Consider the following 26,420-nt stretch of genomic DNA (forward strand, 5'->3'; position numbering starts at 1 on the left):
ACTATATAAGCTGTGCTTACTTTATGAGATGCCATTAAATAAAGGCTAATATTTAATTTCTTTTCAGTGTATTTATCCATTCCACTTTGCAAACTTATGAAAGCTACTGTACATGTGTGTAGTCGGGGTTTTGTCTTTCTTTTAGCCTCTCTGTCTCTTTCTAGTCTGAATCTTAGCGTCTCTTGTTTTTCCTTCGAGGCAGTCTAATTGGTACATCAGTCCATACTCGTTTGCAGAGCTTTGTTGAACATACATCAGTAAAATCCAGTCTTCTCATGCAAGAGAGCTCAACATCTCAGTCTATGAGAATGTTTGACTGGAAGTACTCAGAAGGCAAAGTATGGATAAAGCAAGAATTCTTAACCTAGGGTCTACCAGTAGAATTCAGAGTGTCTATGAACTTGGATGAGGACAAATTTCTTTCTTTTATTTTCACAAAACTCAAACTGGAATTTAGCTTTTCTTCCAATTATGAATTGGAAGACTGAAAAACTACCACCTCCCCCTGCCTCACACACAATGGGATTAGTTGTCCCTGTGACTTTGTCACCAACAGACACCAGACTTTTCCACAGCACATTAGAGTTGATGTAGATATCACAAAACATCATTTATACTTATTCCTACTCCACAGTTTGGGGAGTTAACAAACCTACTCCAGATCACACACGATTGTGTTTTTTGTGCTATCGACATCCACAGATGTTCATGTGACGTCGTTGCTGGCCCCATTCAGCCACTGAACAGTAAAGTTGAAAGTTTGCACATTGCTGGCCTAGATGTGGATGTTGCTCCCCAGTATTCTATCTATAATAGTTGGTGACAAGGAGATGAATCAAAGACTACTGTACAGTTTAATATTCTTATTCTAGCTAGCAATAACAATCTGCACACTGATATCCTTACAAAATATTTAATTTGTATTTACTTCCCTATATTTTAAACATTATAGTCTATTATACAATTCACTCATTTTCTATCACTATACCATAATTTTGTGTTTGGAATACCCTGATAACTAAATTGTACTATAATTGATTTCCTTCCTAATTCAATGTATTTTATTTATACATCAAAAAATATTTTTCTGGGGCGCCTGCGTGGCTCAGTGGGTTAAGCCTCTGCCTTCGGCTCAGGTCATGATCTCAGGGTCCTGGGATTGAGCCCCACATCATCGGGCTCTCTGATCAGTGGGGAGCCTGCTTCCCCCTCTCCCTCTGCCTGCCTCTCTATCTGCTTGTGATCTCTCCGTCAAATAAACAAACAAAAATCTTAAAAAAAATTTTTTTTCTGGTAAGTGAACTCAGGCTTCACCAGAATGCTAAAAAGATCTATTAGCACAAAAAAGGCTAAAAAGCCCTATTTGAAAGGATTAAGGGGTAACAGGTTTTAGGGAATGAAATGTACCCTGAAGCCAAGAAGTCTGTGTACCCAAAGGGAGGGAGGAGGCAGTAGAGGGAACTGTGAGAGGGATGGAAGAGACTGATGATGGATGCACAATTTGTCCAGGGAAGGGGTGTCTACCTTATCCATCACCCACTGTTAACCTCAACGTTTTAATTCCCTGAAAACTAGATGTCATCCTCTGCTTTTATTTATTTTTATTTTTATAAAAGATTTACCTCATTTTGATTTTGGTGGGAGGAGGAGCAGAGGGAGAGGGAGAGAGAGAATCTCAAGCAGACTCCCTGCTGAGCACAGAGTCCAACACAGGGCTTGATCCCAGGACCCTGAGACCACGACCTGAGCCAAAACCAAGAGTCAGACGCTTAACCAACTGAACCACCCAGGAGCCCACAGGGGCTACTAAGTTTAGGAAAGAGATTGTGTACCTTTGGGTTTGGGAATAACAGTCAGAGAGAGAATAGGAGTAAAAGAAACCCCACGGGTTGTGGTTGGGCAGAAAAAGGCAATTCCAGGTAAAGGAGGATACAATGATGACAGTCCGTTCCATCATTGTTTACAAGTTGAAGGTCTTTTCCTAGCAGCAATTCTGCATGTTGTTTACACAAGGAAAGGGATCTGTAAAAATAATAGGCAGAATCCCTGTTTTACTTATAAGGGATTTTAAGGTAAAGAAATGTAAATGATGGTTTTCATACATAACATCATTTGGGGTAGAAGAACTAAGAACTGTTAAGTTATGTAGAGTGTGTGTATTTGTGGGGGTGAGAGAGAGGGATACATACACACCTACATGCACACACACATGGAGAGAGAGAAAAATTGACTGACTGAGAGAGAAAATACCAAACAAGGAAATGTAAAACTTTGCCCCATGGCCAAAGAAGTTAAACCTCTGGAAGATACGGAAATCTCAGGTTAGCGTTTGAGAGACTTGATGAAAGTCATCAAAGTAATGAGCATCATGAAAATAACACTTCAGGTAGTATTAAAAGTATTTTCCTCAGAGGCTTCAAAACACTGGTTTACCTGTCACTGCATTAATTTCACAACGTGAGGTGAAGCCAGAGATTTGGACTTGGTACCTCCCTCCATTTTGCAGCGGAGGGTGGAGTGTTATGATAGATAGTAAAGACTGCATCTGGTGTTTAGAGAAGTGACTTTTTGTGGATAACTCACAGCTTTTATTTAGCCTGGGGTTGGTAGGAAGGTGGGGTGCAGAGAAGTCTGAGGAGAAGGAGGACAGTAAGTGCTCTTGAGATCTGGATGTGCACCAAATTGCTCTCCACCTGACACTGATTGAGCTCTGAGCTATGTGCCAAGCACACGGGAGGCATGAAAAGGGTCCAAGTCTCCAATCACCAGTCAGTTGCGGTAGCCAAAATTCTTTCTTTTCAAGTTTAGTACCTGATTCTCTACTGTGTGAATTACCTAATAGGTCATACTCATCTCAGAAAAACTGGGCAATATAAAGAATTTCTTTCTTCGGTGGACAGGGAACAGGTAAAATCCTCTTTGCTGTTAGAGCTGTGGAAATGTTTAACTTCTATCACATACAAAAAGTAACTATTTTTCTTTAAATAGTTACTTTGATACTACATTTTTTACCCCATATACACTATGTGTGTGTGTGTGTGTGTGTGTGTACATACACACAAACATACAAATGACAAGACAGGCAGCAACTTTCTAGGGATAATATCCTCATTCTAGGAGGTCAACAGCTGTCAAAAATCTCATCCTTTATGAAAATATAAGGGGAATCCTGGGAAGCAGGAATGTTTGATTTAGTCTTACTCTCGAGTTTAAACACCAAACCACAAAATATTTTTGTGTGTCTTTAATAAGACATTATTTGTGGAACCTTTCCACTTGTGACAATGGATTTGTCAAATAAGACAACAATGAAGGATCTACTTTTTTTTTTTTTTTAAAGCCCAACCAGTTATAGTTAATTATAGTAGATTATATATTCTACTATCTTACTTCTTAAATTTTCTCTAGCTAATTGCAAACTGTTAACACTAGATAATACAGCTTAAAAAAACTTACTGGAATATAGGATTTCTTTAAGGTATCATATTTATTTGAAAGCCATAATAAAATGGCTAAATTTAAAATATTTTGCTCTCCCTCCTCTGCTTTATGATTCAACTTGACATTGTTTACCCTGACCTGTACTGGGCAATATTGTTTCACTTAACAAAGAGAAAGAGCTCCATGAGCATTTAGGACAACCTTACAGCCTACGAAGGGATATAACTAGCATGTTATCTTCATAATCTGTTATCACAATCACGACCCTTACATTTTCCCCTCTTCAATTCATGTCAAGACTATCACGTGAAAGTCAAAGGACCTTTTTATTGAGAACACACAGCACAGAAATCTGTTGACACTTGGAGGTCACTTGTAATATTTGTAACAATTCGGAACTCCACACAGAATATGAAAAGCAACCGGATTAACCAAAAAGGTTAAAAAAATACCATCTCTGACCCATTCACGTAGATGACACAAATAGACAGACTTACAGAGCACCCAGAGGGGAGCCATGAAACAGGACTAGGATACCTTTCTTGAATTCAGAGAGATTATTTTATCACAAGATGCTATTTTATATCAATTTATATTCTTGATACCAGGATCAGGCATAAGTTGTTTCTTTTACTGTACCCCTTAAAACACTGTTGGCCATTTGGTTGCTGTCACATGAGCCCTAGTAAGTCTGAATTGCACCACTGTATTTATGTTTTATTATATTTCAAACGCCTGCCTCTAGCATACCTGACACCCTCTTGGAACTCAGAGCAGCTCCAGGCTGCCAGAGGAAATACCAGCAGGCTTTCACTGGGTAGCGCAGATTACTCCATGGACACACAGCCTTTCCAGGCCCCTCTCCAGCAGAGACCAGGCCACCTGGGGCCAGAGCAGGTCCCACCTCGGACCCCCGCCGGCACAACAGACCTCGCAGCTTCTGCCTGCAGCTGCTCATCACCACTGATTCCCTGACACTCAAAAGGACCTTGCTTTTCTTCTCAAGGTTAAAAAAAAACCACACCTCTCATAAACCTTATCTAGAAATAATCAGACCAGAAACCAGAGAGGCATTAGGAAAAAAAAAAAAAAAAATCCAGAAACGTTAAATACCAGAGGAAGGGAGATGGAAAGCATTGCCAAGACGGTGATGAACTTTATCCAGCCGATGAGATCATTAATTATCCGAGTTAATATCTGCGTCTGTGCGCTGAATTGTTTTCCTTTTAATACCTCTCGTCCCTCCCTCCCCTTCGCGCCCCTCACCTGCCAGCCTTCGGTCTCTGGTGTTTTTCCAAATAACATCCAGGGCTCTGGCCGTGGAGTCTCGGATGTGATCGCTTAACGACCTCCGGAGAGGGGCTCTCAGGGGCCGAGCCATCACGGGGGCCTCGGAGTCCCCCATCCACGCGCAACGGACTTCAGCGCAGCCCCGGCGCCGCGACCATGCTGGCTTCCTCCCGCTGCAGATTGTCCTTCGCCGGCTGCGGGCTGGGGCTCCGCGGGGCGGCGGGGCTGCGTGCGCGCCGGGCCCGGGGGCGAGCCGCGAGCGAGCCCTGCGCCCTCAGGATCCCGGCATTGCGGCTCGCACTGCGGCCCGGGAAGCGCCGACTGCAGGCGGCCTCCTGGATGGCCGCCAAGCGCGCGCGGCTGCCACATCTGGAAAGGCTTACAAATGAGCCCGCGACACACTCGCGCAGCGCTCGGGCTGCCTTCGTGGCTCTGGAGATGATTCTAGCTCCCTGTGTAATCCAATAACTTGACTTGGTACAAGCTCGGCCGTTCGTCTAGTTAATAACTTGTCTCCTTCCCTGGCAATCCAGGTCAACCTTGTGCTTTTGAAGGAAAGGCAGAGCAGGGGGCAAAAAAGTGAGGGAGGGAGACAACGAGGGATGGCAGGTAGGGTTCTCTTTAACTTTCAAGGTAAATTCTCATTCATAGTTGCATTTGATTAACTCACTTGTGTTTTATTAAGTCATGGTTTGGGATTAGGCTGTTTATGACACAGAAAGTTCAAACTTTAGTTGTGGGTGAGGGAAGGAAGATATGGCTGTAGGAGCAACCTATAGGAGAACCTAGGATTCTCTCTAGGAAATGGATATCTGAGTTTTAAAGGAAACACTAATCACTTCTTCATATTTCCCTTCTAACTATGCTCCTACTTATTTTTAAGTGGTTTAATAAAATAATTCTAGGTTTTGCCTCTAAATAAGGTTCAAATGTCCCCTGGTTTTGAGAATCTTTTAATTCCAAGTAAGCAAACTTCATCATTATAATTGTACATCAAAACCTCTCTCCTGAAGAGTAAAAGAACTGCCAAGCACCATGAAATCAAAATACGGGCCAACTGCTTCTTCAACAAGATCTGTTTTTGAGTTTCTAAAATGCCGAATAACTCTATTTCTTTGCCAATGAATTTGGCTGATTTTCTGCTTTTTAATGCAGTATTAATCCTCTCCTCTCTCACTCTCCCTTAAATGCCATCTTCTAACTTTCAAGGTTTGGCACGGAGGCTTACTATTGGCATCACAATAGTATCTAAAGGCCAGTTCATAACCTTTGTGAAATTAGAAAATGCTGTAAAAGCACTTTGTAAATTGCAAGATTACGATGAGAATGCTAATTATTATCATAATTATTCTTATACATGAAATCCTTTCCAACCCACACTGATCTCTCTCCCTAGTCCCCAAATTTGTACAGCATGCCACCTCTTTCCCATCAACTTTGACAACTTAGTTATACAAGTGATAGTGAGACTGTGCTCATGAGTTATAACTAACACTTGTGGCACTGCTTATTAGTAACCCACATGTCTTCAATCATACTGTTCCCAAATTGTTAAAGCCCATGAGTCTCTCCTGCTGAGAATGTGCATCTCAATATCGTCTTCCTTGCCTTATCACTGGGCGGGGCATAGATCAGGAGACAACAAGTAAAAGCGGCCGAGGCATGTGAACCTTTGTGCCCCATGGGAACCAATTCCGAGGGAAACTTCATTAAAAAACGTCTAAAAAAATTTGTTTAATACATGGCTCCATTTTAAAAAAAAGCACTGAAAGTCTGTGTGTGTATGTGTGTGCGTGTGTGTGCGTGCACATGCACGCATGGATGTGTTTCTCCTTCAAAGAGGTCTGCGCACCTTGAAACAGGTTGACTCATTTCTGGTCAGGTTGAACAGGGCAGTTCTGTTTGTAGAGGAACAGTATAAAGTAATCATAGCGTAAGTAGTGAACCACACTCTGTGCTAGGCACGGGGAAGTTGAGGATGAATAAGACATCGACTCTGTCTTTGAGCAGAAATCCCACTGACCACAAATCATTTCAAAATAGTGTCATAAATTCTATGACAGAAGCATATACCAAGCATTATGGTAGCACAAAGAAGGAAAAGGAAGCCTGGATTCCTAACTCCTCTTAGGCACTGACCTCACCTAAATTTCCATTCAAGATTTATGACCTACAACCATTCCCAGCACAAATATCAACAGCTGCTTGTATGATTCATGCAAAGTCACTGACTGTAACAGCATGAAGCTTTCCTGTACCTAAACACAGAACGGGAAACAGCATTTATGGAGTACCTATGACATACCAAAACTCTTCTAGCACTGTAGATAGACAGATCCACATATATAGACCCCTAAAGGTATTATTATCTTCTCTTTGGAGATGAGGAAGCTGGAGCACAGAAAGAAGAGATTTGAGAAAGGAGGTAATAAATGCCAGACCTAGTCTTCATACCCAGAGCTGTCTGCATTCAAAGCTCATTAGCCTCCCAATCAACTTGACTGCTCATAAATTAATGACAGTGATAATGACCCATTAGGGTTTATCTAGGCTCAGCTGATACTAAGCTATAGGCCGAAACACTTTAATAGTAGCCAAATAAAATCACCACTGGGCTCATGGTATGAAAGAAGCCTGAGTCTCAGAGGGGTTTTAGATGACCCCAGCTATGAAAATCGAAGTGCAGTGAGCCAAGAGAACAAAGGCCTAGTCAACACATGTTGCTTAATGATAGGACACTCTGGTCTGATCTCCAAAGTGTTCTAAAACATCCTCCTTCTCCTCCGTGACATGCTCTTTCAAAGACAATACTCCTAGTACTTCACCGTAGCTCATCTCAGCAGGTATTAAAAAAGCCTACTTATTCTAAGTACAGGTTCCGTTTGGTAGAACAGTCCATAGACCTAACCTAAGAGGTATATGGAAACTTACCATCATAAATGTAACTCTTACTGACAGACTATTCGAGTAGGGGAGCACAGCTATGATTTCAAGCAAGGTGGACTTTAATTATTGATTTTACCATATTCCCAAGTAGAGCTGGCAATTTTACCCCTCATTTCTAAAAACTCATTAAATTCAAATTTCATTGTGAAGATATTTCAACTCCTTGTAAATGAGTCTCACCCACATATCATAGGTATGATGTAAAAACTAATACACTCTCAATTTTAAATTGTTTTTATTTTTTGCTTTCTGGCTGTATTTATTGGCCATTAAAAGAAATGTTCCATGCAGAAAAACTGTTTTTCAAAATTCACCATTTATAGAATAATTCCTCAAGTTTTATTTCCACAAATTTAAAATAATCCAAGGCTCTTCTCACTGAGAGGTGAGGACAGTGTACCATAATTAATATTATCTCAGCTTGGCAGATGGGGAAAGTGGGAATATGAGAAGTTTATTGATTTTTTTTAAGATCCTGCTGGGAATTATAAGAGAAATGAAGATAGCAATACTATGCTTTGATTGCTTTTCAGTTCCTTTTTCTTATGATAAAGGGCTAGTTTCAGCCATTGATGGAGTTGCTCTCTGACCTGGGGGACTCCTGTTTGTATATTAATCTAGAGACTCTTCTCAAGTATGTCCCTAATATTTTCCATCTAAGAAAACCATTCCATTTTAGTAATGTATTATAGATTTTATTTAGTTTTGTCTAATTTGTAATTTTTTTTTACTATAAATAAAATTTTAATTTTTTTTTTTTTAAGATTTTATTTATTTATTTGACAGACAGAGATCACAAGTAGGCAGAGAGGCAGGCAGAGAGAGAGGAGGAAGCAGGCTCTCTGCCGAGCAGAGAGCCCGATGTGGGACTCGATCCCAGGACCCTGGGATCATGACCTGAGCTGAAAGCAGAGGCTTTAACCCACTGAGCCACCCAGGTTCCCAAAATAAAATTTTAATTTTATAGTGTTTCTAGGTCCCATATGCCTTGACCTTCTCTTCCAATCCCGTGTAGCACAAATCCACTTGGCTCTATTGGCACTCTTATTTGGTGATGAAATTCATTTAAGCCTCCTTTGGAGTAATTAGAACATTAGGATTAACCAAAGTGCTAGTAGGTTCTTTCAAAATAGTATGAGTAATAATGGGAAATGAAATCTTTATTAAGAGTCAATGCCATGCTTAGATCTGGGTCTTTGGAACAGGAAGGAAATTATTAAAACTCCATTTGGTTAAGCCCTGGGAGAGACCTAGCCCCTGCAACAGGACAACAGGTTAAGTGAAAGACAGTGGCTATCTGGGACAATAGGTCTGCTTAAGGGCTGTACTTTCATCTAAGGACTTCTCCATTATGTATCTACGTCTCCAAAAGCCCATGACAAAATTTGTAGTATGAAGCTTCTGTGACTCTGAGGAGGATTTTCTGTCCCCCTCCCCCAATGAAGAATGCCTAGCATATAGGTTACATGCTGCCAGTCTCTGCTTTCATTTTAGTTTTTCTTTATTTAGCATGACCATCTTGAATACATTTGCTCTGGTGCAAGTGGCAATTTTATTTGCCCCTACAATTGGAACCCTAAGGATTACATTCATTTTGTTTGAGAATCTTCTTTGTGATAAATTGTTAAATATTTTCAACCAAAGTGTTCAAGGCAAAGTTGTTTACACTATCAGTTAGGTATCTATTGATGCTCAATAGACCAATAGACCACAAGGACAATCTTCTTCAAATTGGTGATCTCCAACCTGAGGGCAGACAAGAGTCTCCTTGGAAGGCGAGAAGAAAATATTAGAATCTATGTCTATTTAGATAGTTCTTTGAGTTTTTCTATTTTTCTAATATACAGACATGCAAGTACAATGATTTATGGATAAAATTTATAAATAAATGTATATATTGGGGGGGGTCTATGCTCAGAAACTCATGGGAGTTAGCGATCAAAGATGTTCAGAGACTATTTCTCTACAGCTCCTGATATATACACCAAAATCACATTATCTTTCAGGGGAAAATCAATTTGTTGCAGAATACTGTTGAATAATAAGCATTTTTCTTTCCTCATTTATCACTTCTTGTGATATATGAGGAAAGTAAAAAACAGAAGTGAATATGAGGAAAGAAAAACGTTCTTTTCCTCCTGACACAATAATACCTTCTTTCCTTTTTAACTACTGAATCTCATTACTAACTGCTTTCTGAAACAAAGTTCTTCACTTGGGCTGAGAAGAGTTACCTAGCCTCTGAGAAAGGAAACTGCTCTATACTGAATGTTTCTGTTCTCCTCCAAATTCATATGTTGAAACCTAACCCCCATTGTGATGGTATTAGAAAGTGGGGCCTTGGGCAAATGATTAGGTCATGAAAGTTGAGCCATCCTGAAAGGGATAAATTCCCTATAAAAGAGAACTTGGGATCTCCTTGCCCCATCTCCATGTGAGGGCTCAGCAAAAAGATGGGGTCTATGAACCAGGAAGTAGGTCCTCACCAGACACCAAATGTGCTGGCACCTTAATCAACCTCACAGACTCTAGATCGTGAGAAAAACATCTCTGTTGTTTACAAGTCACCCAGTCTATGGCATTCTGCTAAGTTAGCCCAAACAGACTAGTCAGAGACAGACCGCATTTGAGTCCTGCCTCTTGACAGCTTTGTGATCTTAGGACAGCATTTTCACAATTGCCATAAAGGGGATTGACTAGATCCTTGATTCTGGTACAGAGAGGGAGATGGAAGTAAAGCATACAGAATCCAACAGGATGGGGCCTGTCATACGGAAGTGGAACAGAAACTCTACTGGGGTAGGTGGTCTCATTCCTCTTCTAAAAAGTATCTTCACAGAATCTAAGCTATCAGTAAATTAATTGGCCATTTTTATACTTTCCTCAAGCTATTTTCAAGTTGCTTTGAATATGTTTCTTTGGAGTTGTTCATTTGTTTGTTTTGGTTCACTCCTCTCTCAATTATTTCCTTTCCATTTTTTGTTGACTAGTTCACTCTAGTTTTCTATACTAGTAATTTTGGCAGAAAGACAGGAAAGAAAAAGTACTAGAGAATGGGAAGAGGAAGTAGTGGTGCTCCCAGAATTTTTTTTTTTAATGTAATGATTTCAGATTTTTTTTTTTGTATCATGATTTCAGAAGGTTAAAATATTTTTAATTCTATAGAAAAATCAACAAGGATGCATCAGCAATAGTAGTGCTAAAGAAATAATACATCTATAATTTATATTGCCTCAGCAGAGGATAGACCATCTATTGGTAAAATAAATTTTAGACATAGTTAAAACTTAAGGAGGAAATTTAGGAAGGAAATGTCCTAGCTCTTATTCTTCATTTTCTTTTACATCTTCTATTCTTCCTTTTGTCATTTTATCCTTCCATTGTTTATTCTTCATGGTATAAATTTCAGTATATTATGAAAAAAAGGAGTCCAACATTATAACATAGAATTACAGTGATGTAATTTCTCTGCTTACTAAGACTTTAAGAGTATATTATGACTATTTGAATTACTTTTAAAATGCATTTATTTCCATTCATACTAGTTTTATATGTATCTTTATGTTGACATTGGAACCAAAAAAAATCAACCTCTTGCTGATTCTGAATAAAAGACTTCCTTCTGAGAAACAAAAATATTCAAATGCTTTGTTTTACTTCATGTAAACTCATTGCCACAAGTTTCTATAAAGAGCTAAATGTTGATTATCTTTTGGATCTTAACATTTATCAATAGCCTCTAATAACATGCTATACTAATAGTAAAATCAAAAGCAATTGGGAGAATGGTATACTTGAGCATATGCGTTCAGGGATAATTTTGAAGTCAGACCAAACAGGAACACAAATATTTTTCTATGTTAATATAATCTATTGATTATAACTTTTCAACCATATTAATAAATAATTAATATTATTAATAAATAAACAAATGTTATTTATTAACAGGACCTCCAACACACTGACAATACCAACAGGTTTGAATGTTTTCATAAAAAGGTAGTTTATAGGTTGCCTTAGCTCCTGTCCACAAAGGGATCCTGAAGATATACTGCCACTCCTGCCATACACGCACAAAATATAAAACAATATTTTTCAGAAATTGCATAATAGGTAAAGCAGGACTGTGATTTCTGAAAGAGAGTTTTAAAAAAACAAAACAAAACGACCTCTACCATGTTTCCAGCTTACTGCCTGGGGGTATTTTCTGGCAACAGAGTAGAGAGAGAAAAACCAAACATAACCTGAGAATCTTTTTTTTAAGGATTTTTAAAAAAAATTATTTATTTGACAGACAGAGACCACAAGTAGGCAGAGAGGCAGGCAGAGAGAGAAGGAGGGGAAGCAGGCTCCCCGCTGAGCAGAGAGCCTGATGCTGGGCTCAACCCCAGGACCCTGGGATCATGACCTGAGCTGAAGGCAGCGCTTTAACCCACTGAGCCACCCAGGTGCCCCATAATCTGAGAATCTTGAGGTGACAGACGTTAGAGTTTATAGAGACTGAGGCAGCTAGAATTTGCAAGTCAGAGTACCAAAAAAAAAAAAAGAAAGCAATATTGTGAGATCTGCATATTTGCAGAGGAGTCTCTCAAGCCTTTGTCTGAATACTGATCTGCACAGATGTAGAAGGAACTTATCCAAACTTGGGGAAAAAATACTGGAAGTCAATAGGCAGGTAACATCCTGGGGCTCATACAAGGCTGGGATTAGTTTCTATTTCCACCTATCAGCATGATGAGACCTCATGTAATAAGCAGCCTTGGGTAGAATCCCTAGAAGGGTCATGACTTAGTAGGGGGACTAAATTAGTCTTAGGATAATGGCTGCTCTGAACCTGCCAGCAGAAGAAAGGAAAAAAATAAGGATAAGAGCAGAAATAATTGAAACTGAAAATAAACAACAGAAGTTAAAAGACTGTTTTTGGAAAGATCAATAAAGTTGGTTAATCTCTAGTCAGATTTACTAGAAATAAAAATGAGTTTAAGGGACACCTGGGTGGCTCAGTCAGTTAAGCATCTGCCTTTGGCTCAGGCCATATGTCTCTCTCATTGAACTTGCTCAGCAGGGAGCCTGATTCTCCCTCGGCTTATGGCTCCCCCTACTTTGCATGCTCTCTCACTCTCTGACAAATAAATGAATAAGATCTTTAAAAAAAAATGAATTTAATAGGATCGAAGGTTAATATACAAAAATCAATTATATTTGCATATACTATCAATGAACAATTAGTAAGTCTCATTTATAACATGATAAAAAAGTATGAAAATACTTAGAGAAAATACTGGTAACAAATATGTATACCATACACTGAATGCTTTATAAAACATTACTAAGAGAAATTAAATACCTAAATAAATAGAGACATATACCTTGTCCACGGATTTGCACACTCAATACTGTTAGGATATTAATTCTCTCATACTAATCTATAAAATCAATACCAATCAAAATTCTAGAAGTTCTTTTCTTTTTTTAACTGACAGTTAATTCTAAAATTTATATGGAAATACAAAGGACCTAAATAAATCAAAATTTTTTTGAAAAAGAGGTGCAATATTAAGGATTTGTACTTCCTGACATCAAGACTTATAAATCTACAGTTATCAAAATAGGATGATACTGATTTAAGGACAGGCATATAGAACAATGGAACAGAAGAAAGATTTTGGAAATAGGTCCATACAATATGTTCAGCTGATTTTCAATAAAAGATGCCAAGGTAAATCAATGGAGAAAAATAATATTTTCAACAAATGGTACTGGGACAATTGGATGCCATATGGAAAAAAATGAACCTCAACCCTTACCTCACATGTTAAACAAACATTAACTCTAAATGGACCATGAACCATAGTACTAATTTAGGAGTAAAACTGTAAGACTTGAACAAGAAATTCTGTAGCCTTAAGTTAAGCAAAGCTTCCTTAGGATCCAATAAGTATCAATCATTAAACAATGGATAAATTGGAACAAAAAAATTCTTTTGTCCTCTTAAAAATACTGCAAAGGAAAGAAAAATTCAAGTCACTGACTAGGACAAAATACTTACTAAGCGTATATCCAGAATATATAAAGAGCCCTCTAATTCAATATAACAAAAAGACAAATAACCAGATTATAACAAATGGGCAAAAATTTTGAAATGACACTTTGCAAAAGAAGGTATATGAATGGCTAACAAGTACAAGAAGATATCTAATCTCAGTCATTAGGAAAGTGCAAATTAAAATCATACTGAGTTACCATTATACACTAAGATTAAAAAGACTAACCACATCAAGTGTTGGGTAGGATGTCGGACAACTGGAATTCTTATATATTGCTGGTGGGAATGTAAAAAGGTCTACCCACTTTGAAAATTCAGAAGTTTCTTTTAAAAGTCAAATATACCCTTACCAACTAAATCCACTCAGGTATTACTCAAAAGAAATGATAACATATATTTGTACAAACGCTTGTATGATAATATTGGCAGCACCTTCTTCCATTTACAGATAATTCTAAAAAAGGCACAACTACAGTGATAAAGACTAGCTCAGTGCTCACCAAAGTCTGTGGATGAGGGTGAGGGTAGGGTGAGATTCACTGTAAGGCACATAAGTGTTATTCTGAGGGTGATGAAAAAAAAAAGCAAAATGATAAATGGAAATATTTTCAACATAAATAAACAACAGAGTGTTAATATTTCTAATAAAGCACTTTTACAAATAATAAAAAAGCAAAATAGAAACAAGCCAATTGAAAAAATTAATGGATTTTATGAGAAAGCATTTTACAGAACATACGGAGGTGACAGAATTGGGAAATAGAAGCTCAGGGTTCAAATTTTGATATCACTTAAAATTCCAGGATAAAAGCAAATCACCAAAGCTCTGAATCTTTGAGAATCTGATATAAGTCTTCACAGAGAGGTAGGGAGGAATCTGCTGCTTAGAGTGTGATTACTGGCTTGGAGTATGTATGGAATGTATATATGGAAATAATATCCCAGTGCTATATTACTGGATCAAATTATATAAGAGAGATTTATAATAAGGCACTTTAGATATTATTAATAAAATTATTTGAATGGTATCATGAAAGACTCATTCTATGTTGAATAATTATTAATATAATTTCATGCAATGTTATTAGTATTGCCATGTTATTAACCAAAACAATAAAAAGATTTCAACTCAATAATGACAAGTTACTATTGGATTTCACTATTATATTAGGATATGTTATTTGTGCAGATATATATTCCTTTCTGGGGCACCTAATGGAACCTTAAAAATATGATATTTAAGTAAACAGGTATTTTGCTAACATTAGCAGAAAAAGAACGTATTTTCTTTCTTTCTATTAAACAGGAAGCCAAAAATCTTTTCACAAATATTTTAAGCAAGGAAAAAAATAAGAAAAAAAAGAAAAACGAAACTCTTACTTTTCTCACTGACATAAAAAAGCTAAGTAAATACAAGTCAGAAGAAGAAAGTAAAAAAGAAAAGCTTTCAGAAAAGGAAAAATAGAATTAAGGGAGATGGAAGTCATTTGCATAAATTATGCTGTACCGGAAGTGGCAGTCTGCAAATTTCACCTGAAACAAAGGAATCTGCATAGAAGGTAGAACACACTTCTTACTGAAGAAAAAAGCAGGTGATGAAGGGCAGTGGAAATTGTTAGCAAGTGCTTCTTTTGGACGAATTCCTTTTTCTTTCCTTCCTGCCTGCCTGCCTGGCTGCCTTCCTTCCTTCCTTCCTTTCTGCAGGGGGGGAAGACCCTCATTAACAGACTAAAGAAACAGGGTACCTGCCTGCACTGCTTCCTTAATCTTGAATTGGAGACTCAGGGGGTTCTGACCCTAATTTTCCCTCACACTCACTATTGGCTTGGGCTTCTTGGTCTTTGAGACTTTTAATTTTTTTTTAAAGATTTTATTTATTTATTTGTCAGACAGAGAGAGAGCACAAGCAGGGGGAGCAGCAGGCGGGGAGCCCAGTGAAGAACTCAGTGCAGGACCCCAGGATCACGATATGAGCTCAGCGCAGGACCCCAGGATCACGATATGAGCCGAAGGCGGAGGCTTAACCATTTGAGCCACCCAGGCATCCCTCTTTGATACTTTTTAATGTGAGGCCAATAGCTCCTCAGAGGCTGGATGAATGACCACAGAGGAGCACAGAAATCTAGAGGAAGCATTTAGAAATCTAGAGGAAGCATTCTTATAGTGGTTGGACAGAGTAATTTCATGTCTGTTGAATCTAATGCTAAAATACTTTGGCTTCTATGTCTTATGTTTTATGTCTTCCCCCCTATTTTATTTTCTAGTACTCTATTTTTATTATATTTTAAAACGGTATGTGTCAACAGAAGAGTGGGGAAAGAAAGGTCTCTGTAAACAGTTTAGGAAAACTTGCTCTAAATATATGTATAAAATATCTAGAGATCATAATTACTTGAGTGTTTCAGTAGGTGATACTTTAGCTCCCGTATGTCTAGATGGAGAGAATCGGTAAAAACACTCTTCCGTGCAGCATTTAATCAGCCTCTGAATTAAACAATTGTTGGTATTTTCACATTTCTTACTATTTGTTATTTACATGGAAGAGCAACATGGTAGGCATTCTTAATACCTCAAAACTGGAAACTGGAAAAAAAAATGTTTAAAGGAAATGGAAGCATTTTTGCTTTTGTAGTTTCAGGCACAATGAGTGGTTCACATCTGGCACCAAGACTATAGATCATCAGTGATGCAAGAATGCTGCAAACTGAAATATTCAAAGAAAAACAAAGGATGGATGGTGGCAGGAAATAGAGCAGGCAAATTTGTCATTTAAGTATAAACTATGATTACTCTAAAGTAAACCTTTTTATCAAACAAGTTTGTAGGAAATGGTTAGCATTTCTAAGGAGGATGATTTGCTCTAAAATCTGAAAATTGGAGATTGTTAGAAGAGGCTATTTTCATTAGTTCTCTAAGTTCATATATCTCCTCTATATCTTAATGGCATCACTTGTCATTATCATGAGCAATGGTTGAATTTTAATAAAGCCAAATTCAATTTTTAAAAACATATCACCAAAAATAAAAGCTTTTGACTTTTTCCCCCAAACTCATTTGCTAAATCCCCTGTAATATATACATAACAAAAGTCTTTATGAATAGTGATTATACTTGATATCTAATGGGTTTCTGGTATTGTAGTACATCATCTAAAAAAACCCTGCGGTTTATAATAAATATGTTGTTATGCAATGAAAAAAAAAAAAACCTGGGGGTGCCTGGGTAGCTCAGGTAGTTAAGTGTCCAACTCTTGATTTTGACTCAGATGTGTGAAACCTGCAAGGGATTCTCTCTCCTCTTCTCCTTCGGCTCCTCCCCCGCTCTAAAAATTAAAAAGACTGTTTCTATCTCTTTTTCTTTTACTACTGACCATAGAGTTTAGAATAAGGATGTCTGGATCTTTGCAGCTGGGATAGTACCACTGATAAATAAGATTTACTATTCTTAGTAAAAGTTATAATCACTCTCTGAGGCCTGATGAGTCTGGACCCACCCCATTTTTTCCAGTTTTCTCTCCTTCCAAACACAAACTCCATGCTCCAGCTGGCTGGGCTGCACAATTGCATCACCGTGCCTTGTGCATTCCCACTGTTCTAATTTTGCCAACAGTCTTCCATGCCTAGAATTGTCTCTGATCTCCCTTTCCAGTTTTTCAAAGCTTTCCTCTCCCCCATATCCTCTCTGGACCACTCCAGCCCAGTGAACTCTCTCAGCTCAATGTCTAGGGAGTCTTGAGTATCTTGCCACTTAACTGCTATGACTTATCTTGCTCGGCAGGCTGGAAGCATTCTGAAGGGGTATGTTCTCAAGGTCTAGACCAAGGAAACCCCTAGACAACAGGAGGAGCAGGAAGAGCAGCACATATCAACATTACTTTGTCCCTTTTCCAATGGCCTTCAGCTTTCTAGTGGAGGAGGGAGGAAGTGAGAGAGAAAGAGGGTAGCCAAGAGAGTTGGATGGGCTGACACTTGACTGGATTTGGGTTAACCTGGAGCAGGGAAAATACATTCCATTAAGGGTAAGCTGAAGACTGTAGTTTTACTGGAGAATTAAAACGTTTATATTAGTTTTCAGCAATATGAGGTAGAGATTCAGGGTCACTTGGGCTGTTTCTAGGATTTCAAAATTGAAAGTTAGGTAATGTTTGTTGTGTTATTCCTCCATGTCCCTCCCTGAACATCTTCACACCCAAAATCTCTTCCTTTTCCCTAAGGCGGTCAGTCCTTCTGCCACCTGACTGTCCGGAGTCAAGTGGACAAGCCACTGGATGGTGGTTTATTTGTTCACCCCCAATGTCTCCCCATCTCACAGTCTCATAGAGGTCAGAATTCTGTTATATGGGCTCTTGATAATACTTGCTGAGCCATTCCAAGAGGAAGGTTAGTCCTAGGGGAGGAAGTATAGAGCTATAGAAAAACTTTATATATATATATATATATATGTGTGTGTGTGTGTGTGTGTGTGTGTGTATAATATTTCACACATAAGAGAGAATATACAGGATTTGTCTTTCTTTGTCAGACTGACTTCACTTAGTATAATGCCCTTGAGATCCACCCATATTATAAATGATGGGATTTTTTTCTATTTTTATGGTTGAGTAGTATTCCAGTGTGTGTGTGCGTATAACCATTCATCTATTGATAGGTTATTTCCATATCTTGGCTATTGTAAATAATGATGCAATGAAAATGGAGGTGCATATTTCTTTTTAAATTAGTATTTTCATTTTTTAAGATAAATACCCTAAAGCAGAATTACTGGATCATATGGTAGTTCTGTTTTTAATTTTTTGAGGAATTTTTTGTTTTCCATAGCAGCTGCACCAATTTACATTCCAGCCAACAATGCATACAAGATTCTCTTTTCTCCACATCCTTGCCAACACTTGTTATTTCTACTCTTTTTGATAATAGCCATTCTAACAGGTATGATGTAATATCTCATTGTGGTTTTTTTCATTTCCCCGATGATTAATGAAGTTGGGCATCATTTTATGTACCTGTTGGTCATCTGCATGTCTTTTTTGGTAAAAAAAAAAAAAAAAGTCTTCTCAGATCTTCTCCTTATATTTTAATTGAGTTATTTATTTTTTTTTATATTGACGTGTATGAGTTCTTTATATATTTTGGTTATTAGTTCCTTATTAGTACGTGATTTGCAAATATTTTGTCCCATTCCGTAGGTTGCCTTTTCATTCTGTTGATGGTTTTCTTTGCTGTGCAGAAACTTTTTAGTTTGATATTGTCCTGCTTGTCTATTTTTGTTATTGTTGTTTTTGCTTTTGGGGTCAGATTAAAAAAATCATCACAAAGACTTACATAAGGAGTTTACTGCTTTGCTTATGTTCTCTCCTAGGAGCTTTATGGCTTCAGGTCTGACATTTAAGTCTTTAATCCATTTTAAGTTAATTTTTTATGTACAAAAAGTAGTCCAATTTCTTTCTTTTGCATGTGGCTATCCAGTTTTCCCATCACCATTTGTTGAAGAGACCATCCTTTCCCCATTGTATATTCTTGGTTCATTTGTTGAAATTTATTGACCAAATATATACAGGTTTATTTTTGGGCTATTCTGTTCCGTTGATCTATTTATCTGTTTTTATATTGGTACCACACTGTTTTAATCACTGTAGCTTCATAACATAGTTTAAAATCAGGGCGGGGGGCACCTGGGTGGCTCAGTGGGTTAAAGCCTCTGCCTTCAGCTCAGGTCGTGATCTTGGGGTCCTGGGATCGAGCCCCACATTGGGCTCTCTGCTCAGCGGGGAGCCTGCTTCCCTCCCTCTCTCTGCCTGCCTCTCTGCCTACTTGTGATCTCTCTCTGTCAAATAAATAAATAAAATCTTAAAAAAAAATAAAAAATAAAATCAGGGCGGGTAAAGCCTGTGGCTTTGTTCTTCTTCTTTGAGATTGCTTTGGCTATTTGGAGTCTTTTATGATTCCATAATAGACTTTGGGACTATTTATTCTATTTCTATGAAAAATGCCATTGGAATTTTGATAGGAAATGCATTAAATCTTCATGTTGCTTTAGGTAGTATAAATATTTTAACAATATTAATTCTCCCAATCCATGAAAATGAGGTATCTTTCTATTTATTTGTATCTTTTTCAATTTCTTTCATTAATGTCTTGTAGTTTTCAATATATAGGTCTTTTACCTCCTTGGTTAAATTTATTCCTAGGTATTTTATCCTTTTTTATGTAATTGCAAATAGGATCATTATCTTAATTTCTCTTTCTGACAGTTTATTATTACAGTATAGAAATGCAACATACTTTTCTGCATTAATTTTGTATCCTGCAACTTTACTGAACTCATTTATTAGTTCTAACAGTTTTCTAATGGAGTCTTTAGGGTTTTCTATATGTAACATCATGGCATTTTTACTTTTTCTTTTCCAACTTGGATATCTTTAATTCCCCACTTCTCCTTCTTCTTCTGCCCAATTACTCTGGGTAGGACTTCCAATTATGTTTACTACTTTAACATTTTGTTACCTTCAGTTGATTGAATAATGATTAAGTTGACCAGTGGCAAATATGTGAGCAAATATGTGACTATATGACATAACATGACATCTTTGATTACTTTGCTTGTTCAATAAACTTGTCATATGTATCTTTTCTCTCACCTTGACTGTAAGCTCTTTGAGGATAGTGTCTTAAATAGTTTTATAAGTCAGGTACACTATTTGGTAAAAACAGACATTCAGAGATATTTCTGGTTATATTTATAATACAATATAAACTCTCACTAGTCATTCAGTGTCACAATCATTTGTCTTAAGCTTTAGGATTTTGTTATGCGGTACAAACTCTGAAGTACATATTAAGATTGTACGCATGTGGAGGAAGAATAAATGGGAAACTTGCGCTGACATTAGCCAGTAATGCCTGAAACTTTATTGTGGACAAGAACTCTCCGGGGAATATATTACCATTGAGGTTCTTGGGCCTATGAGATTCTGAGTCAGCAGGCCTGGAGGTATCTAGGAATCCTAATTCTTTTTTTTTTTTTTTTAAAGATTTTATTTATTTATTTGACAGACAGAGATCACAATTAGGCAGAAAGGCAGGCAGAGAGAGAGGAAGGGAAGCAGGCTCTCCGCCGAGCAGAGAGCCCGACGCGGGGCTCGATCCCAGGACCCCGGGATCATGACCTGAGCTGAAGGCAGAGGCTTTAACCCACTGAGCCACCCAGGCGCCCCTAGGAATCCTAATTCTTAAAGAAGCATTCTAGAAAATTATGAGGTACATTTAAACAAAGATTGCATTTAAAAAGTATGTCTTTATTTTTTCTTTTTTAAAAGACTTATGTATTTATTTTAGAGAGAGTGTGTTAGTTGGGGGAGAGCCAGAGAGAGAGACAGAGGCTCTCCCACAGGTTCCATGCAGAGTGTGGAACCTGATAAAGTACTGAGGTAAAGTACATGATCTCAGGACTCTGAGATCATGACCTGAGCTGCCAAAACCAAGAGTCAGAGGCTTAACCAATGGAGCCACGCAGGTGCCCTGGTATGCCTTTATTTTCAAATTACAAATGCTGTTTTTCTTTAAAGCAAAAAATAACAAAGTGTCCTTTAGGTGCAGGACATTTAAAGATAAACTGGACATGGATTTTATAATATAATAGGGAGAATAAGTATTAGTAATCATAATAAAGAACATAAAGGAATAAAACTTTTGTGAGAACTTCAAGTCTAGTATTTGAGAGTCCTGGAGAAAGAGGATGATTTCAGAGCAGAGGAGGTTATAGAAGCCTTCAAAGGGGAGGTAAATATAGAAATTTGGAAACAGTATGAAAGAAGTTTCTGGAGAAGATAACAGTATTAGCAAAAACAGTGAAGTAGAAAGTGTAGGACACGGAGTATGGGTATTTCTGTGATGGAGTCTCAGGGGCAGCTGAATATGAGGAGGGTGACTTGGCTGGTAGGCTAGGGGCTGGAGACTGTGAAGACATAGCTTCAGTTGGATGAAATTCCCGTGAGAACGTATAAAGACAGATAAGAAAAGAAAATATGGATGAGAAAAGAAAATCCAAACATCAAGCCATATAATATATTTAAGGCTTTGGATGAGGATTTGGTGAGATGATAATTTAACAGTAAAGATCTCTTCTGAATTATATTAAATATGATATCAATGAGGGCTATGATACAAATATGTAACTTTACTTCTGTGTGTTCTATGATACTAACTTCTACCACTTGAGACAAAGTAAGACACTTAAATTAGAAGTTTAAAACCAATATTAAACCATTAAAATAAAAATCAAAGCATTATCTACCTGACATATTTCTAAAATATAATTCCATAGAGTTGATCAGAGACTTGTATTTTTTACTGTGTATATCACTTATGTAGACACGTCAAGACATATAAATGAGGCTCAATTCTAGAGAATCACAAAAACAATGTGAGGTATTCCCTTGCTCTCCTTCCTCCTAAAAACAAAACAAAATAAAACCCCAAAGGCCCTAAGGGTTGAATAATTTCACTAAAGAAAATAAAAGAGAGGTAAGCCGAAGTCACGGGAAATGGAAGAGAAAGAGCAAAAGGCTGGAAACCTACCACAGATGGAGCAAAGATTTTCCAGATGTGGAATTCTTTCTATGGATCAGTGCTGTTAGCTTGGCTCACTTAGGTTCTACCAGGAAAAAAAAAAAAAAAAAAAAAAAGGAACTATTGGCTTCCTTTTACCCTCTATCTGTAATCTAAACCTACTTTGTTGAAATTTTATATTTTGTTTCCTTTATGAAAATGTCTTGATATCTGTGATCTGTGGTTATTTTTCAAAAACCTGAGCTGACATTGTAGATGGGAATGCTTTGCGAATGCCTGGAGATATTTGTATGTGTGTCAGAATATCTCCATTTGTAAAGAGACTTCTAACATCTCTATGGCACAGTCCTCTTGTCCACAGCACAAAAAGGCCAGGGCTCTGCCTGCATCTGAGGATGAGGGGGTCACTGTTCTGCTTATGTTCTGTTGTTATGGACCATCTGGGAGGATGGTTCTTGATTAGTTGCAGAAGGATGACTACTGTCTCAGTGTCAGGGTCACAGGTTAGATGGAGATGCCTTTTTTTAAGAGGCCCCCAAATTTGGTACTGAAAAATATTACAAAATAATGAAAGTTTCTGTGTATAATAAACAAGCCTAATTCCCACTTCACTATAGTCATAAAAAAAGAAAAGCTTCATGTCCCACTTTGGGTCACCTGGCTGATCTTTGCTTTGCATAGATAAAAGCTACTGTCTTCATCATTGTAGCTGAAATACAGCCATTAGGGCTTAGGGGAAAAAAAATCACCAAAATTTGTCCCACGGGGGTGATTTTTTTAAATTAAAAAATAGTAAATCATAGAATACAGGTATGTCTGGTAGAATTCTGATTTTTTTTCTCTTAAAGATACTTTATTTAAAAAAATATATCAAGCGTCTCACACCCTGATTATTTGTTTATTCTTCCTAATTTTGGTTTTACAACGTTAGCTATTATTATCTAATCTACTGAACATATTCAGTTGTAGAGGGCAGCAGCATCTGACTCAAACATATTACAATGCAAATTAAAAACCAAATGGCATGTTCAGGATCAAGTTGAGTGGTTTTAAAAAGGAGATAATTTATTTGGTCAAGGGGAAAGAGAAAATCCATGAATCTCATACATATGAGATAAGAGGGTGTCAATGTAGATGAGTGCAGCTAAAAGAGCTGGAACAGATGTTCTGTGGGTTGCAGGTAATTATGAAGTAGGAAGATAGCTCTGTAGCCTAAAAAGGCAGTATAACTGAAAAATTAAAATTGTATTGAATATTCATTATATACTTAGGTCTTGGCAGATCTTACAGAGTAAAACTAAACAGCAAACAAAAATTTGTCATGGCTTTTCAATGATGCTTATAGCATATTTTGGGGGACAAGACACATATATAAGAAGCAGAGAATGATGTAAGACATCAGGTAAAATTAAGTAATAGACTATTTTTGATACTAATTGTACATGCAATGGGAATTTGGATAAGGATGGTCTAATCATTTGAGTGCAAGGAACTCATATTCGGTCCAACTAAAAGACCAAGGCATGAGGATACAGAGGCATTCTGTAGAGACCACCTAAGTGTTGGAGCTGACACCCAGGGAGTCATCTGGGATAGAAGGAGCTATTTTTTTCATTTCTTTCTCTAGTTTGCATTGTCTCTCACTTCTCTGTCTTGGCCCAGTTACACCATTATTCTGTTCTTCTTTGCAGGATGGTTTCCTCTGTTACTTCACCTCACAGTCCACGTGAACTTTTAGCCAAAGCACCTGTTGTAGGATGACTGTGTCTTCAGCTCAAATAAAACTGAGAGAGAGAGACACACACACATAAAAGGGGGGGGCAGATAGAGAGTTGAGAGACAGAGGCAGAAAGAAAGAGACTGTCCATTGGTCAGCCAATGTATTCTCTGCCCTTGAATCAAGTATGCTCCTCATTCAACCCCTACCTGCCTGTCTCTGGTCCAATGGACTCTGGCATGGGCTAGGATAGGTGGTCACAAGGAATTAGGCTGCTCCTTTCAGGTGCAGAAGAGAAGATGAGCAGTGAAACCCATCTGATTCAAAGGAAGAGTTCATTGGAGAGTCGAGCCATCAGAGGAGGCTTGGTGGAAAAAGTGGCACTTAAGTTAGTCCTTAAAGGAAGAGCATGGTTTGGAGAAAAAGAATACAAGTGTATTTTGGTGTCAGTAAACTTCAGGAGCAAAGTCATAAGGACAGAAATATATATGTAGATCATATAAATTATAGGAATTATTACAGTTTTACTAATTTTGGTCATACTTTAATTCAAACATCAAACAGAGGTGGAAGAAATGGTGATATTAGGCATGAAGAGACAGAAAAAAAATCAGCTTTCGAGGAAAAGGGATTCATGTATGGTGTAGCTTAGTGTAAGGAGGCATCTAGCTCTCTTCTCAGAAACTACATGGTAGGTACACAATAAATTACAGCTGTTGTAAAATACATACTTAGTAGTAGTATTTTTCATTTGAAAACTTGAAGAAATTCCACAGGAAAGAAATGAAGTAATGGAAAGTAATCAAAAAACCAATGGCTAAGAGAATAGAATTACTTTTGCCTAAAGCAGAAAGGATAACGATTAACATAAGTGGAGTATGCAATTTATTTTATGATCAATGAGCTTTTAAAAAGTGTTTACATTAGGAATATACTAAATAAGCTTTTTAAACTGAGATGTATCTATATAATGAAGTATTACTCGGTTGCTATAAAGAAATGAGCTATCAAGTCATGAAAAGGTATGGAGGAAACTTAAACGCATATTGCTAAGTGAAAGAAGGCAATCTGAAAAGCCTACATGCTGTACCGTTATAGTATCACACAGAATCGTTTCCCTGTCCCCCAAATCCTCTGTGCTTCATCAATTCATGCCTTCCTACCCCCCAGCCCCTTATCTTTTAACCATTTCCACAGTTTTGCCCTTAAAAGAATGTCATACATGTGAACTGTACTTTCCACTAAATTTTTCTGTGACTCTAAAAACTATTCTAAAAAAAACAAAGTTTATTTTTTAAAATAAACCCTTTTAGGTACACAGCGCTATGCTAAAAGACTTTTAAAAAGATGTTTAAGTCTACTGGAAGCTATGCTGAGACACATAAATGACTCAACAGACAACAACAATCCACATATCATTAAGTACGAAAATGTCAGTATTTCAAAAAGTACAAAATTAATACAAGCAGGAGTTGTCACAGAAGACTTCATGGTGAAGGTGAGACCCAAGTGAGACCTTGGGAGCTGAGGGAGTTAATTTCTGGAAGGGAAATAGAAGGATCAAAGGTCAAGTTATGCAGAAGCAAATTTAGGCTAAAAGTGTTGCTACCATGACTACAGCGGAAGGTGCATGTGTTAGAGGAGGATGGGAGATAAGGTTGGGAAGGAAGGCCAAGGTCAGATCATGGAAAAATTTGTTCATCAGTCTGAGGAGTCTTGGCATTTAACCACTACATACAGCATAGTAGTTAAGAGCATGCATTCTAGTCTGTGTTGCTTGCTTTGAGCCCTGTCTTGAACAAAAGGTGACTTTGGGTAATTTAGGAAACCTGAGTCTCAGGTTCTTTGTCTCTATAATGTGGAAAATAGTAACACTTAACCTTATAGGATTGCTAGAGGATTTACTGAGTTCATATCTATAAAGTGCTCAGAAAAGTGCAGGCACAGGTAAACCCTTGCTATTATCATTCATTCAACCATTCATTCAACAAACATTAAGTCAAAAACCTTTTAAGAGACTGGCGCTACACAGATGCAGAGAAAATGTTGCCTTTCAGGAGATCAGAGTACAGCAGGGAAAATGTTTGGATAAATGAATCAAAGAAGACCATAGACTTAAAAAGGCAGGTAAATTAAACAAGTAAAGAACTGTACTATAATCCTCCATTTATCAATTTCCTTAAATCCATAGGAAAGAATTGACTGAAAATTTATATTAAGAAGAAGTTTATAACATTAGCAGTTGGGAGTCACTGGAATGTATTTTCTGTTTGGGAGATTTAAAAAACCCAAAGCAAAACCCCATTGTGGTGGGCAAGTGAGGGCTTTGGGGGTCATTTTGTTTAAAAATCACTTGAAGAATTCTATAAGATCTGTTCTACCTGGTTACAGGAATCAGGACAAAATACCTTCT

The 26,420-nt window shown here is 37.6% G+C and overlaps 1 protein-coding gene and 1 pseudogene across 2 annotated transcripts in view; both read right to left on the reverse strand.

Annotated features, from left to right (window-relative positions):
• The window catches only part of LOC308338991, a 60,841-nt pseudogene extending 55,995 nt beyond the window's left edge, over positions 1-4,846 (reverse strand). The window contains exon 1 of the transcript in view: positions 4,708-4,846. The product of the transcript in view is annotated as an uncharacterized misc_RNA (transcript). The remainder of the gene's footprint in view (positions 1-4,707) is intronic.
• LOC308338758 (rho GTPase-activating protein 7) overlaps positions 1-26,420 on the reverse strand; it is a 414,690-nt gene that overhangs the window by 167,342 nt on the left and 220,928 nt on the right. The gene's annotated exons all lie outside the window — the stretch shown is intronic.

This window comes from Martes martes (genome assembly GCF_963455335.1).
Source record: "Martes martes genome assembly, chromosome: 2".
NCBI classification, from domain to species: Eukaryota; Metazoa; Chordata; class Mammalia; order Carnivora; family Mustelidae; genus Martes; species Martes martes.